Below are 15,239 nucleotides of genomic sequence, written 5' to 3'. Positions count from 1 at the left end.
CAGTTTGAGTAAAGACATGCATTAAATAAAAAAAGCATCAACCACAATCCCAAGTTGCAAAACACGCTCAGTTTTAAAAATACTCAATTTGATGAAGGATTTTAGATAACTAACCATATTGTGTGGACATCCCTAAAATTGCTTCCTGTTATTAATAAATGGTGTTGCCCTTTAAAGTACGAAAAAATCCCCACACCAACTATTGAGCCTCCATCATTGCTTGAAGTTTGAATAAAGATTTGAATCATATTTATTACCTGGGTACCAAAATACAACTAATAATGATGGTTTATTATCTTTGTGTTTACCTTACAATTTCAGAACGAGAGAACCTTCAATTGGAATGATATTCAAATGCAACATATATCATTTAGGAATTGGATGGATTTGTAGATAACATGAAGGTTATGAACGATTACGAAGAGAAGGAGAAATTTATTTCATTACTTAATTTGATTTGATAGGAATGAAGGCGTTTTACAAGTGAAAATGCACGATCAAGGTTGGAAAGAGAGAATTTCTCTCATATACTTTATTGTTTGAAATAAATCAAAGAACTTTTAGGGTCTGTTTGGCGCGTTAGATAAGGAGACAAGATATGATAGAACTATCATATCCTACTATAATTCATTGTTTGGTGCACCAATAGGAAATGATAATTTAAAGTTTGTTATTCTAATCCTTATTTTAGGTTGGGTTAACAACATGATAGGATAATTAAAACAAAAAACATGTTATTGAGAAACGGTTCCCTATCTCTCGTTTCCTTTTATAATCTTCTACAACCTCAACCTCTCTCTCTCTCTCTCTCTCTCTCTCTCTCTCTCTCTCTCTCTCTCTCTCCACTCTCTCTCTCTCTCTCTCTCTCTCTCTCTCCCTTCTCTCTCTCTCTCTCTCTCTCTCTCTCTCTCTCTCTCTCTCTCTCTCTCTCTCTCTCTCTCTCTCTCTCTCTCTCTCTCTCTCTCTCTCTCTCTATATATATATATATATATATATATATATATATATATATAATATATATATATCTATATATATATATATATATATATCTCCGATCTCATTGTTGTCATTCTTCCACCCATTGGTCGCGCCGTCGTCGAACAACTAAAACACAATGTCTCTTTCTTCAACAGTTACAGGAACATGTTTTCTGCTACGGTAACATTATCTTCGTTCCAAATTCTCTTTAATAACGGTGTTTTCTTCGTTAATATTGATTTTTCTTAAAACCCTATTTTGTTCCCTTTTCATCTTCACTATTTTCTTCTTCTTCAATATTGTATGTGCCGCATTCATTTAGCCATATTTTGGGGTTGTGTTGATGTTGATCATCGTCTTACATTTGTTAAGTCATTGATGTAGTGATATCTATACTTTATAATGATTTTGTTTGGCATTTGCTTGATACTTTCTTATTGTTTTTTTTTGTTATTTTTGCATATGACAATTTAAATCTATACAATTATAATTTTGATGATATATTTCTTTATAATTATTTCTTTATTTATTTTGGTGCTAGTTATGACTGACAATTTTAATTTGATATTAGTTTTAATATTGTTTCTATTTTTTTAATAATTATACAAATACATATATTACCTTGTCACTATCAAAGTGAGTTCAAACATATGACTGAATAAAATATTGTTATTCAATTTTTTATCTTGTGTACACCAAATATATGACATGATAAGTGTCTATCTTATTTCTATGTAACTCTCTATTCTATCATATTTCTAATGTATAACATGATAAATATTTATCTTATTTCTATGCAACTCTCTATTTTATCATATTTTTAGTCTATCTTGTGCACCAAATAAGACATAATTATGATAAAATAAATAATTATATAAAAAAAAAATTAAAAGTATAGAAAAAAGAGAATAGCAAGAATATTTTAAAATGGAAACGATTGCTATTATAAAATGATTGATGATTTAATATACTTTTAAAAAAACTTATAATAAAATAAAGTTAGTAATACACTTTTAATGAATTTTTAGTTGTTTACCTCAATAATATACATTAATAGCTAATGAGAATTACTACCCCGAAGATTAAATTTAACAGAAGAGTTTTTACTCAGACAACGGTCAAATAAATTTATCTAAAACCCAAAAAGAAAAACTAAAGAAATTGCTTGAGTTTGATTTCTCACAAGTCAATATTATTCTCCAAGAGTAAAAACTCACAATCGGCGCACTTTTAACTTTAAAAAAATGACTTTTTATGACCCGCGTTTGGAGGTGTTATAACGTGGCAACAAGCAACAAAAGAGCGTGCGTGATAGTAATAAAAAGCTAAAAATACAGGAGCTAAAGGCTCGTGATTCTTTGACACATCATTTTTTCTTTCAACACTAGTAAGAGTACAGTGTACTACAAACACCACCTCTATTTAGAGAGAAGAGGCACAAACAATCAAAGCTCGTGAGAGAAATTCCAATTATGGCTTCGACGACAGTGCGGTTGCATCCAAATTCCACCGCCGTAACCGAATCCGTTCCTCGCCGTAGCTCCATTTCCGGATTCATCGGTTACAGATCCTCGTCTTTGTTCACCCGAACAAACCTTCTCAAGTATCGTTCGCTTGAGCATAATCTGAACTTTAGGAGAAGAAGAAGCGCTTTCTCGTGAAGCGTGTGTCTGGTAATGAAGCTAAGCAGAAAGTCAAGGATCAGGAACTTCAACAAGGTCTGAATTATATGATTTTTCTTCAGTGTCATGAATTTGTGATGTTATGAACTAGCTTAGGTTTTAAATCTGTCATCTGAATTTGTTCAGTTCAGTTGCGGCGTTGAAATCAATTTCAAATTTAGAAGCATTTTGTTGTGTACTAGTAGGAAAGCTTTGCAGTATGATTTTCTTCAGCGTCATTTTTGTTGTGTATTTATGATGGTGTAAGCTTAGATTAGGTTACGTTTTATTAGTAGTAAAGCTTTGCTCTATGATTTTTCTTCAGCGTTTTGTGTCGTGAATTTGTGATGCTATTAGCTAGCTTAGGTTTTGAAATTGTGATCTGAGTTTGCTTACTTCAATTGTGGCATTGAAACAACTTCAAGTTTTTAAACATTTTATTAGTTGGAAATGTTTGCTCTATGATTTTTCTTCGGTGTCTTTTTGTTGTTGGTAAATTATGATGCTATAAGCTTGCTTGCTTAGGTTTTGAATTTTTTAATCTGAATTTGTTGTCTATTAATTCAAATTTAGTTAGTTACTCAACTGGGTGTATATATAGATATATAGATATATATATATAGATATAATATATATAGCGATATAGATAATAATATATATATATATATATATAGATATAAGATATATATATATATATATATATATAGATTATATAGATATATATAGATATAGAGATATATAAGATATATAATATAATATAGATATATATATATTATATATATATATATATATATATATATATTATAATATATATATATATATATATATATATATTATATATATATTATATCTATTATTATATATATATATCGATAGAGATATTATATATATAGAGAATATAGATATATATATATATATTATATATATATATATATATAATATATATATATAATATTATATAATAATATATATATATATTATATATAATATATATAATATATATAAGATTATATATATATATATATAATATATATATATATTATATATATAGATAATATATATATATATATATATATATAATAAGATATATATATATATATATATATTCTCTCTAGATATGCAAATCTAAGCCGATCTCTATCTATTATCTATTCTACAATATACATCAGACACTCATTATCAATCTAATCTCTATCTCTATATATATATCTCTCATATATTCTCTCTATCTCGAGATATATATATATAGATATAATATATATATATAGATATATATATATATATATATATATATATATATATATATATAGATATTATATATATATATATACATACTGGTGTAGTTCTGTAATAATCTTTCTTCCATAACAATCATTTTTTCTCATTCAATACTCATTATTCTCTTTTTTCTTTCCTTTCACTCGAACACTCTCTATCTTTCTCTCAATTAACTTCCATATTCGCAAGGTGTAATAACACCAACATATGCTATCACAAGACCGGTTATGAATCTAGAATCAATAGTGATTGATGTTATGGTTGGAATAGGCGACAACAACTTTCCTACAAATCTTCTAGTTCTTGATGACGAGAATTGGGAAAAATGATACATTCAGATGAGAGTCATCTTCAATGTTCAAGATGTGTCAAAGTATGTAGCAGAGGGGTTTCAACCACTAGCAGAAAATGCGACTGATTCTCAAAAAATTGCATACAAGAAATCCAAGAAGAAGATCAAAATGCCCTATTTTACATTCACCGAAGCATTGAAGCGAACATGTTTGATAAAATAGCTTATGCTGCAACTTCGAAAGAAGCATGGGATATGCTGGAAAAATACTATGGTGCGCCTCCAATCTCTTAGAAGGTAGTATGAAATGCTACATATGAAAGAGGGCGAAACGATATCCGATTTCTTCACAAGAATTAACCAATCAGATGAAGAATTATTGAGAGACGTTGACATGGAAAATGAAGGTTGAAAAGATACTTCAAAGTCCCACTCCTTGATATAATATGATAGTAGTAACAATTGAGAAAACCAAAGATCTGGAAACAATGAAGATGAAGGATCTGCAAAGATCTCTTGAAGCCAGAGAACTGAGATTGAATCAAAGAGAGAGATAAAGATTTTGAACAACCCCTGACTTATCATTCAATAAATGGAGGTCCTGATGACATGAAGAGAAGGTGGAAGCAGGGAAAAGGAAAGCACTAGAGAGAAGCCACACGAGATAGCAAAGAGAAGAATAAGTTTGAAGAAAAATCTGAATCCTCTAAAGGAGGAGGATGATCTAGCAAATTCCAAAACAAGAAAAAGTTTCAAGACAAGAGAAAGATTCAATGCTTCAATTGTGAGAAGTATGATCACTTTGCTTCATATTGTTGGTTTGGAAAGTGAAAGAAAAAGACTACTGCAGAGGAAACTAACATGGTACAAAATGATTCAGATTCAGATCCTATCATGTTGATGATAACTACCTCTGAAGGGGCTCTAAATTCTGATGTGTGGTACTTAGACTCTGGTTGTTCTAACCACGTGACTGGACACAAGGGGTGATTGACTGACTTTAACTCAAACAAGAAGATAAGTGTAAAGCTGGCAGATAACTGAAGCTTAATGACAAAAGGCATAAGCAAGATTGTCATACAAAGAAAGGAAGGAAAAATAATATTGATAGAAGATGTGTTATTTGTCCCTGGTATGCAATGTAATCGGCTGAGCATTTGTCGGCTGGTAGAGAAAGGATTCTCAATAAGCATGGAGTAAGGCTCACTGAAGCTATATGACAAGAAGAAAAGAATGGTTCTGAAATCAAATCTGACCAGAAACAGAATCTGGAAGGCTAGTTTGAAGGCCTCATAATCACACTGTCTTTATTCATTAATTCTTGATTAAGAAAGCTGGCTTTGGCACAAAAGGTATGGACATCTGAATTTTAGAAGTCTAGGCAAGCTGAATATTATGAATTTTAGTATAAGGATTGCCTAAGATAGTGATACCTGATAAAGCATGTGACATGTGCATGCTTGGGAAGCAAAGTAGGTTATCTTTTGTGAAGCATATGTCAATGAGAGCCAAACATGTACTGAATATAGTCTCATATGACCATTTATGGTCCTTTGAAACCCTTTCTTGTGAAGGAAGCAAGTACTTTATCTCATTTGTAGATGAATTCAGTAAAATATTGTGGGTGTACCTGATAAAGACCAAAGAAGAAGCTTTAAACATGTTCAAAAGGGTTAAGGTTATGGCTGAAAACCATAGTGGAAGACTGGTTAAGATACTCAAGACAAATGGAGGAAGGGAATACAATTCCCATGAATTCAAGCAATTATGTCATGAAATTGGCATCTTACATGAAGTAACCCCCCTACACACCTCAACACAATGGTATGGCTAAAAGAAGGAACAAAAACTTGGTTGAAATGGCTAGAAGTATGCTGAAACAAAAGTCATTGCCTCATAAATTCTGGGGTGAAGCAGTATCAACTGCCACTTATGTTCTAAATAGATATCCTACCAAGAATTTAAAGAATCAGGTGCAAGAAGAATGTTGGTCAGGAAGCAAGCCCTGCATCACTCATTTCAAGGTATTTGGATCATTATGTTATAGATATGTGCCAGATGAAAGAAGAACCAAAATTAAAGATAAAAGTGAACTTATGATCTTAGTTGGTTACCATTCAATTAGAGCGTATATGTTATATAATCTAGTTACTGAGAAATTGGTGGTAAGTAGAGATGTAATCAATAGAGAAGCGGAATTTTGGGATTGGAACCAAGATGGAGAAATAATAAGAGTGGTTCCAATGCAGACTCCAATGTAGTTTGTTTCTGATAAAGTGAATATAGTCTTAACTGAGACTCCAGTTGATGTAGTTGATTCTACTCAAAAGGCATGACCAACTAGAAATAGATAGATACATGCAAGGCTAAATGATTATGAAACTGTGCCTGACAATACAGTGGATGAGGAAGAAGAAATGATACACTTGGCAATGTTAGCAGATGCAGAACCACTAAATTATTGGGATGTAATGCAAGACAAAGTATGGAAAGATGTAATGAAGGATGAACTCAGTTCAATTGAAAAATGTGGCACATGAAAACTAACTTAGCTACCAGAAAGAAAGAAGTCAATTGATGTGAAGTGGATTTTCAAAGCTAAGTTGAGTCTAGAAGGAACAATAGTGAAGCACAAAGCAAGACTTGTGGCAAGGGGTTTCCTTCAAAGAGAGGGTCTAGATTACTTTGAGGTATTTGCAACAGTGGCAAGGCATGAGACTATAAGAATTATAGTGGCATTAGCTTGTAGTAGAAAGTGGACTTTGTCACACATGAATGTAAAATCTGCATTTTTAAATGGCCCTCTTAATGAAGAGGTATATGTATCTCAACCTCTAGGCTTTGAAGTAAAGGGAAACGAGCATATGGTGTATAGACTATACAAGGATTTGTATGGTTTGAAGCAGACACAAAGAGCCTGGAACAGGAGAATTGATGTTTTCTTCATCAAACATGGCTTTAAAAAATGTTAAGTTTAGTATAATGTGTATGCAAAATACAAGCAAGGTGAAATATTGTTGTTGATATGTTTGTATGTGGATGACCTCTTGATAACTGGAGAATCTCAACTGGAAATTGAAGACCTCAAGAGTACAATGAAGTCAGATTTTCAGATGTCTGATTTGGATAACTTGTCCCACTTCCTTGATATGGAGTTTCTATACAAAGAAGGTGGCATAATATTGAATCAAGCAAAGCATGCTACTGACTTGCTGAAAAGATTCAACATGCTGAACTGCAATATTGTTGTGACTCCTATTGAATCAGGTCAGAAGCTGGAAGAAGATAATAATGAAGAAAGGGTAGATGTCACTTCGTACAAGCAGATGATTGGATCGTTGAGGTACCTATACAATAGTCGACTAAATATCAACTTTGTTGTAGGAGTATTGATCATATTCATGCATGATCCAAGGAAGTCTCATTTGCTAGCTAGAAAAAGAGTACTAAGATACATCAAAGGAACTTTGAGGCATGGTGCAATCTTACCATATGGAAGAAAGAGAAGCAATAAAAATGTGATATGATTTTCTGATTTATACTGGTGTGGTGACAAATTGGACAGGAGAAGTACCACATGTTATGTCTTCAAGTTTCAAGGAGCTCCAAGCTCTTGGATCTCCAAGAAGCAACCTGTTATGGCTTTGTCTAGCTGTGAGGTGGAATATATTGCTAGTTGTTCAGTAGCTTATCAAGCTGCTTGGATTGAAGTTGTATTGACTGAACTTGGAGTAAACATTCAATTACCAATCAAGCTCCTTGTTGACAACAAATCTACAATAAACTTAGGAAAGAATCCTATCTATTATGGAAGCTCCAAGCACATAAGAGAGCGAGTGAACAAAAGAAGTTTGGCAATGAGATATTGTCCTACCAAGGACCAGATTGCTGATATCTTGACTAAGGTTGTAAAAGGAGAACAATATTTTAAGCTGAGGACATACATGGGAATGGTGACATTTGATTTAGAGGTTGGAACGACTTCTAGAATGCTAGCCTTTGAAGCTTTGATGGCTTATGAATCATCAGTCTCTAAAGGTATTAGATGCTAGAACAACTTAGCCTTTGAAGCGACAACCTACCCTCTGAAGCTACAATCTCTGAAGGAGTCAGAGGATGAAGCAACTTAGCCTTAGAAGCTTTGATAGCTTCTGAACCATCAGCCTCTGAAGGAGTCAAAGGTGAGAACTACTTCTGAACCTCTAGCCTCTGAAGTAACTTCTTAAGAGTGGTTGTAGTCTGAAGATGCAGAGTCTGAAGTATCAGTTCCTGATGTGTATCACTCAATGAAAGTTTGAATTAATGGAGTGTGTTGTGTATTAATTAAATCTTAGTTGGTTAGTTACCCAATTGTATATATAATAACTACTGGTGTAGTTCTGTTATAATCTCTCTTCCATAACAATCATCTATTCTCATTCAATACTCATTACTCTTTGTTTTCTCTCCTTCCACTTCAACACTCTATCTATCTTTCTCTCAATTAAATTCCGCATTCGCAAGGTGTAATAAAACCAACATAATTTGCCTCACTTTGGTTGTGGCATTGAAATTAAGTTCAAATTTAGAAACATTTTTTTAGGAGAAAAGCTTTGTTCTATGATTTTGTGAATTTATGGTGCTATAAGCTAGCTTATGTTTTGAATTTGTGATTTGAATTTTCCTCACTTCACTTATGGCATTGAAATTAAGTTCAAATTTAGAAACATTTTATTAGGAGAAAAGCATTGTTCTATGATTTTTCTTTAGCATCACTTTTTTGGTGTGAATTTGTGATGATATAAGCTAGCTTATTAGGTTTTGAATTTATGATCTGAATTTGCTTCACTTCAGTTACACATTGAAACTAAATTCAAATTTAGAAACATTTAATTAATAGGAAAGCTTAGCTCTATGATTTTTCTTCAGTTTCATTTTTTTTTTTGAATTTTTGATGCTATAGTGATGCTATAAGCTAGACTATGTTTTGAATTTGTGATCTAAACTTACTTCACTTCTACCGTGGCATTTAATCAATTTCAATTTTAGAAACATTTTATTAGTAGGAGATTTTTCTCTATGAATGCGTGTGTAATGTTTTAATTCTCTTTCTTTTTTCTTAATTGTTATTTCCTTCAGCATCATGCTTTATTGTGATGGTATGAGTTACTATGAGTTAAGTTTTGACTTGGTGATATGAGTTTGCTCATTTCAGTTGCGGGAAATTGAAAATTTGAAACATTATATTAGTAGAAAATCTTTGCTCTATGATTTTTCTTCAGTTTCATTTTTTTTCGTTGTGAGTTTGTGATGTTATAAGCTAGATTATGTTTTATGTTTTGAATTTGTTTACTTCAATTGAGACATCTAAGTCTGTTCTAGTAAAAGAAAAGTTGCGGCATTAAAATCAAGTTCAAATTTAGAAACATTTTATTAAGAGAAAATATTTTCTCTCCGTGTTCTGTTTTGCCTTTCTTTCTTCTTTTTTGTTTGTTTTTCCTTTAACATCATGCTTTAGTGTCATCGTATCTAGAGGCCTTTTGTGTTATCTTATTTGAAATCCAGTAGCATGCTCCAAACAGAATCAGAAGTAGAGAGAATTCACCAAGCTCATTTAGCCAACAAAGAAATGTTGACCAATTCACAATGTCTCACTCCAAAGCCCACCATCAGTTTTCAGTTTACAAATGGTGGACCAAGCAACTCCGTTAATTCTTTTCTTATTTTCTTCACCATTCCACACAAAAGCCCTTTGGATTTTGATCATGTCTTGTATAACCTCTTTTGGAGCTTTATAGAACAAAAAATAGAATATGGCGATTGAATTGAGAAATGAGTTAAGCAGTGTTATCCGACAATCAAGAGACAATCTTTTACTTTGCCGTGAAGTGAGTATGGAACACATTTTCACCATCACAGGCTCCCACGAAGAACACCTACGAGGGTTCACACCTGCATGAATCCCAAGGAAGGTGAAAGGGAAGGCACTAATTCCACAGGAAAGGAAAATTAAAGCAGCTTGCTTGAAATCATAATCTACATTAAATCCAAATATTTTACTCTTCTGAAAATTAACCCGCAGGCCTGAAGCAATTTCGAACCCTAGAAGAACTAATTCAATTGTCCAGGAAGCATTGTCCTAATAAGATTTTATCGTCTGCAAATATTAATAAAATTAAAATGAAGTTCAATGAAAGTGTGAACGCGTGAAAGCAATCTAATGAATAAGCGTTATGCATTAGTCCAACAAGACCCTCCGTAACAATGAGGTAGAGAAAAGGAGAAAGAGGGTCGCCTTGACATAACCCTCTTTTGGCTTGAAATTCCCTAGATGGACTTCCATTAATCAAAACTGAGATAAAATTAGAACACACACAAGCTCGTATCCATTTGATCCATCTATTCTTAAAATTCACGCGATTAATAAAAAAGAAAAGGTATTCCCAAGATATTGAGTCAAACACCTTTTCAACACCGACCTTGAAGATGAAAAATTCCGTCATATTCCTTTTAGCAAAATCGACCAATTCATTAACCACAATAACGCCTTCAAGCATGTTTCTACCTAAGATGAACATTGATTGAGACTTAGAGACGAGCTTATCAATTACTGCTTTCAATCTTTATGCTAATAACTTAAAGATAATTTTATAGACACTCGAGATCAAGAAAATAGGCCGATAATCACTAATATCTTAAGGGTTGTGGCTTTTAAGAGTCAACACCAAAAAAGAGGATGGTTATTGCCTTTGGTAGGTGATCCTACAAAAAAAATCAGAAACACATTCAAATAAATCATTTTTGATGATATCCCAACAAACCTTGTAAAACTCCATACTGAATCTGTCGGGCCCTGGGATTTTATCGGCCGCTGAGTTCCAAATTACTTCCTTTAAATCCATAATGGTTACGGGCTTTTCAAGTTCAAGATTTCCAGTTTAAGAAAGCTCCTTGAACGAGACTCCCTCCAACTTGGACCAACTAAATTAGGCTCTAAGAATCTCTCCTTGAAGTGTTTATCATCTAAGTCTTTAAGGCCCTCCACGTCTTCAACAAGAGTATCACCATATTTCAAAGAACTTATACCATTTCGCCTTAAATGGTATTTGAATAGAGAGTGGAAGAATCTGGATTCCTATCCCCCTATGGAATCCACTGGCAACGGGCTTTCTACTTTAACATGGAATCCCTATAATTAAGGTTTTGCCACATATGCTTTTTGGCTTCCCATCTTTCCCGAAGATCTCGACATTCAAAATTTAGCTTGCATTTCAAAACCTTTAATTTTTCTTTGAAGACAAACATTTTTCCCAACAAAATGAGAGGATCTTCAAGTGTCTACCACAAATTTAATGAACTCTGAATGAAGAACCTATGCAAAATAAGGGCTTGGGGCCCTGTTCAAGTTATTGGATTTTAGAGAAATTTGGCAATGATCTGAAATTTCTCTCATACCAATAACTTTCCCTTTAAGTTTCCTTTCATCTATTAGGACATCAGAGATGATAAAGCAGTCTAATTTACTCAGCGCAATCTCTGAAGTGTTGAATCAAGTGAAATATTTCCCAAAGTCGGAAGATTAATCAACTCCTTTTCTTCAATGAAGTCACGAAACTCAATCATTTTACTGTTACAATAATGAGCGATCTTCCTTTTCCTTCCCTGGCCTCTTATTGGCATTGAAGTCACCACCAACGTACCAATGTACAACCGATAAAGTAGATTTGAATTTTAGAAGATCCAACCACAATTAACTTTTCTTATCGATGCTACACCTATAATACACATTTAAGATATAAATGAAATAGTCTTTCTAGATAACCTGAATTCCAAGGAACCCATCACCCTCGAAACTAAAAATTGTCTTGACGTCTTCTGAATTCCACATAATCAAAATACCTTATGATCTTCCAATTTCCTTTTTCGTCGACCACTGAACCTCTTTGCCTCCCCACAAAGACCTAACCAATAAATCTTCACCTTGATTAACTTTTGTCTCTTGCAGCAAACACATGTCAATCCTTTCCTTTACCAATTTGGTACCACAAAATCTCTTGCTTGATTGAACTCGTAACCCCCCTTATATTGTAGGACAATAAAATCATTTGGTAACCTTCTTTTGATCATCCTTCGAAGCACATCTTTCTCGGTCGCTTTGTTCCGTTCTTTTTATCTCCGCCACATACACACCATCGTCATTTCCACCTCTAATTCCTAAGTCTGATGCCTTTTTCCAAAATTTCGTGGCCACAAATTCAACTTCCTTTCCACAAAATCTTTCATTTCCTTTGATTACGTCCCTATCAAAGGTCAATTTGCAACATATCATATTTCCTCTTGAGTATCTATCATAAGACTACTTGGATGATTGAGAGTGGTTAACCTCAGAACGCATGTGAGATTTAGGGGGAATCAATGATGAAAAGTAAGAGGTTTTTGCAATTAAGAGAGATCTCTAAATATGAAGAGGGAGAGAGGAAATGTCTGAAGGCTTCTTAGATGTTTCGCCAATATCCCCAAGTTTCTTAGATTTGCGCCTGGGTTGGGTCACCAACAAGGGAGAATTTACAAGCCCAATATTCACAGATTGGAGCCCTTTTACATTTTGAGTGCCCCAAACATTTGAAGGCTCCAGTAGGCCCTTGTCAATTGAATTCTCCAAGAAAATTTGCTTGTGGTTCCACCCGTTCCATAACTCAAGGGCTAACTTAGTAGGAGAGTCAAACCATCAAGTTTATTTGACGGATCAACAAACTTTTTCCCATCCTTATTTTGACACGTTTTCATCCTAGTATCAAAATTCACTTTATCCATTCGCTTGTAAACATCACACCTATTACAAACCTCTACTACTCGGGTATTCGCCGCCTGCCTAGATTTCAAGAAATCGACGTTGTTTCCATCTGAGAGACTAGAGTCATCCCCAAATGAGTTTAAAACTTCCTCCTCATCCTCTTCTTGCCAATCACTATGAATATCACTTGAACTTCTCTAGAGACATCAGACGCGTGAGAAGAAGATGGAAATTGAATTCTCGCGGGGGGGGGGGGGGGGGGGGGGGGGGGAGGCTTGTACGCCTTCAACATATTTGATGAAAGGGGGAACCATTAATCAAAGCTTCAACATCCTCAGATAGAACCTTTAAGTGTTTAGTTCTAACTAGGATGTGAGCAACACCAATTTTTGAGCACGTTTTAGTGGTATCATCCGCATAAAGATACTGCCTTACTAGGAATTCTCGGGGGGGGGGGGGGGGGGGGCTGCTTATACGTCTTTAACACATTTGATGAAAGGGAGAACCATTAATCAGAGCTTCAACATCCTCAGATGGAACCTTTAAGTGTTTAATTCTGACTAGGATGTGAGCAACACCAATTTTTGAGCACGTCTTAGTGGTATCATCCGCACAAAGATACTACCTTATTAGGGATTCAAATAACTTCGGTTTCCATGCGTGTATATGAATACCATAACATTTGATCCACACAACTCTTTCATCATCAGTATTTGTGGATCTCCGAGGATGAACTTCTTTGAGCCAATGTTTTAATTAGTTTTTTTTCCGTCCGTAATCAGATTTTGCATTTCGCCTTCAACTCTATCTTCTAGCAAACACATGTTAGCTCCGGGTGGTGTGATATAAATGGAGAAATAACCTTTAATGTTGAACATTTCTTGCATATTATAAGTCATCTCAGGGTTTTCAGCAAATCCAACGTAGGCCTTGTTGAATCTACTATGTTCTTGCTCTTCAATCTGAAAATTGACCATACACGTGGAAATTAGAGAATTAACCTTTGCTTTCAACGTCTTTGTATGTGATGGACCACCATTCGATCTTGATACAACTTTGAAAGTTCTGGGTTTATCCTTATCCTTGTGAAGAAAAAGGAAGTGTTATGATCACAATCGAAACTTCCCAAAGACCGTTGCCTACCATTGTTTTCCCAACGATTATTGGATAGAGCGGATTTTCTATCGCATCTTCTTACTGCTAATCTTCTTCGCATGATCTACCATCATTAAACTTCATAAAACATAAAGAGAAAGTTGTTGGCTTAACCTTCTCTCTAACATTTTTTTTCATTATTAAATTAGCCTTAAATGATCTTATTATTAGTATCACAAGTTTGGAGAGAGAGAATTTCTTTCATATATCTATTGTTCGAAATAAAAAAGATATTATCCATACAATTAATTAATTGTATGAAAATAATAAATTATAAAATTATAAAAAAAGAGAATAAGCGAGAATATTTTAAAAATAAAAATATAAAATGATTTATAATTTAATATACTTTTTAAAAATAAATTATAATAAAAAATAAGATAGTAATACACTATTTTTTTGTCTTTTTACATCAATAATATAGATCAATATATGTAAACTAAAAAGAATAATTAACAGAAGATATTTTATTCTAATTAGGGGTGTTCAAATTCAAATTAATTTAAATAAAAATTATTGAAATTCTAGTAATAGACTATCGATGTCACACTGGATGTTATGACATCCAATTCTGCGCAGACAGGTAATGTATGCAGAAAGTAAATGTAAAAAGCAGTAAATGACACAGAGAATTGTTTACCCAGTTCGGTGACAAACACACCTACTCTAGGGGCTACCAAGCCAGGGAGGAAATCCACTATAAGAGGTATTAATTCAGGACTTAAACCACCAGTTTAATCCTATCACTTAAGACCTACCCAATGCAATTTCAATCTAAACTAAGACCTGAGTACCTACTCACTCCCCCTCAATCACAGCAGTGATTACAACCATTAAGAATTTTAAAGTCAGTGGTGAAGATATGCTTCAAACAACTCTTGATTGTGCTTAAAAGCTTTAATCAAGAAACACAGCACTCACGCTTAAAAGCTTAGAGTGACACAACAATTACAACTCAATAAACACCCTAGTCCAATGCAATCATCTAGGTGATAATTGCTTGGCTCACAAGTACAACCTAATTCAAGACACAATGAAAGTACAATAATGATATATAATGACATATTGAATTCTTCACGCTTCAAATCGCACAATTGCTGAA

The 15,239-nt window shown here is 33.5% G+C and overlaps 1 protein-coding gene across 1 annotated transcript in view; it reads left to right on the top strand.

The window, feature by feature from the left end:
- The first annotated feature begins 2,424 nt into the window (after positions 1-2,424).
- LOC127121391 (alpha-1,4 glucan phosphorylase L isozyme, chloroplastic/amyloplastic) overlaps positions 2,425-15,239 on the top strand; it is a 42,678-nt gene continuing 29,863 nt past the window's right edge. Inside the window, exon 1 of the mRNA XM_051051900.1 lies at positions 2,425-2,696. The gene's annotated coding sequence lies outside the window, so the exon portion shown is untranslated. The remainder of the gene's footprint in view (positions 2,697-15,239) is intronic.

This window comes from Lathyrus oleraceus, chromosome 1 (assembly GCF_024323335.1).
Source record: "Lathyrus oleraceus cultivar Zhongwan6 chromosome 1, CAAS_Psat_ZW6_1.0, whole genome shotgun sequence".
NCBI lineage: Eukaryota > Viridiplantae > Streptophyta > Magnoliopsida > Fabales > Fabaceae > Lathyrus > Lathyrus oleraceus.
The sequence above is the reverse complement of the archived record's forward strand: the minus strand, read 5'-3'. Positions and strand labels throughout refer to the sequence as shown.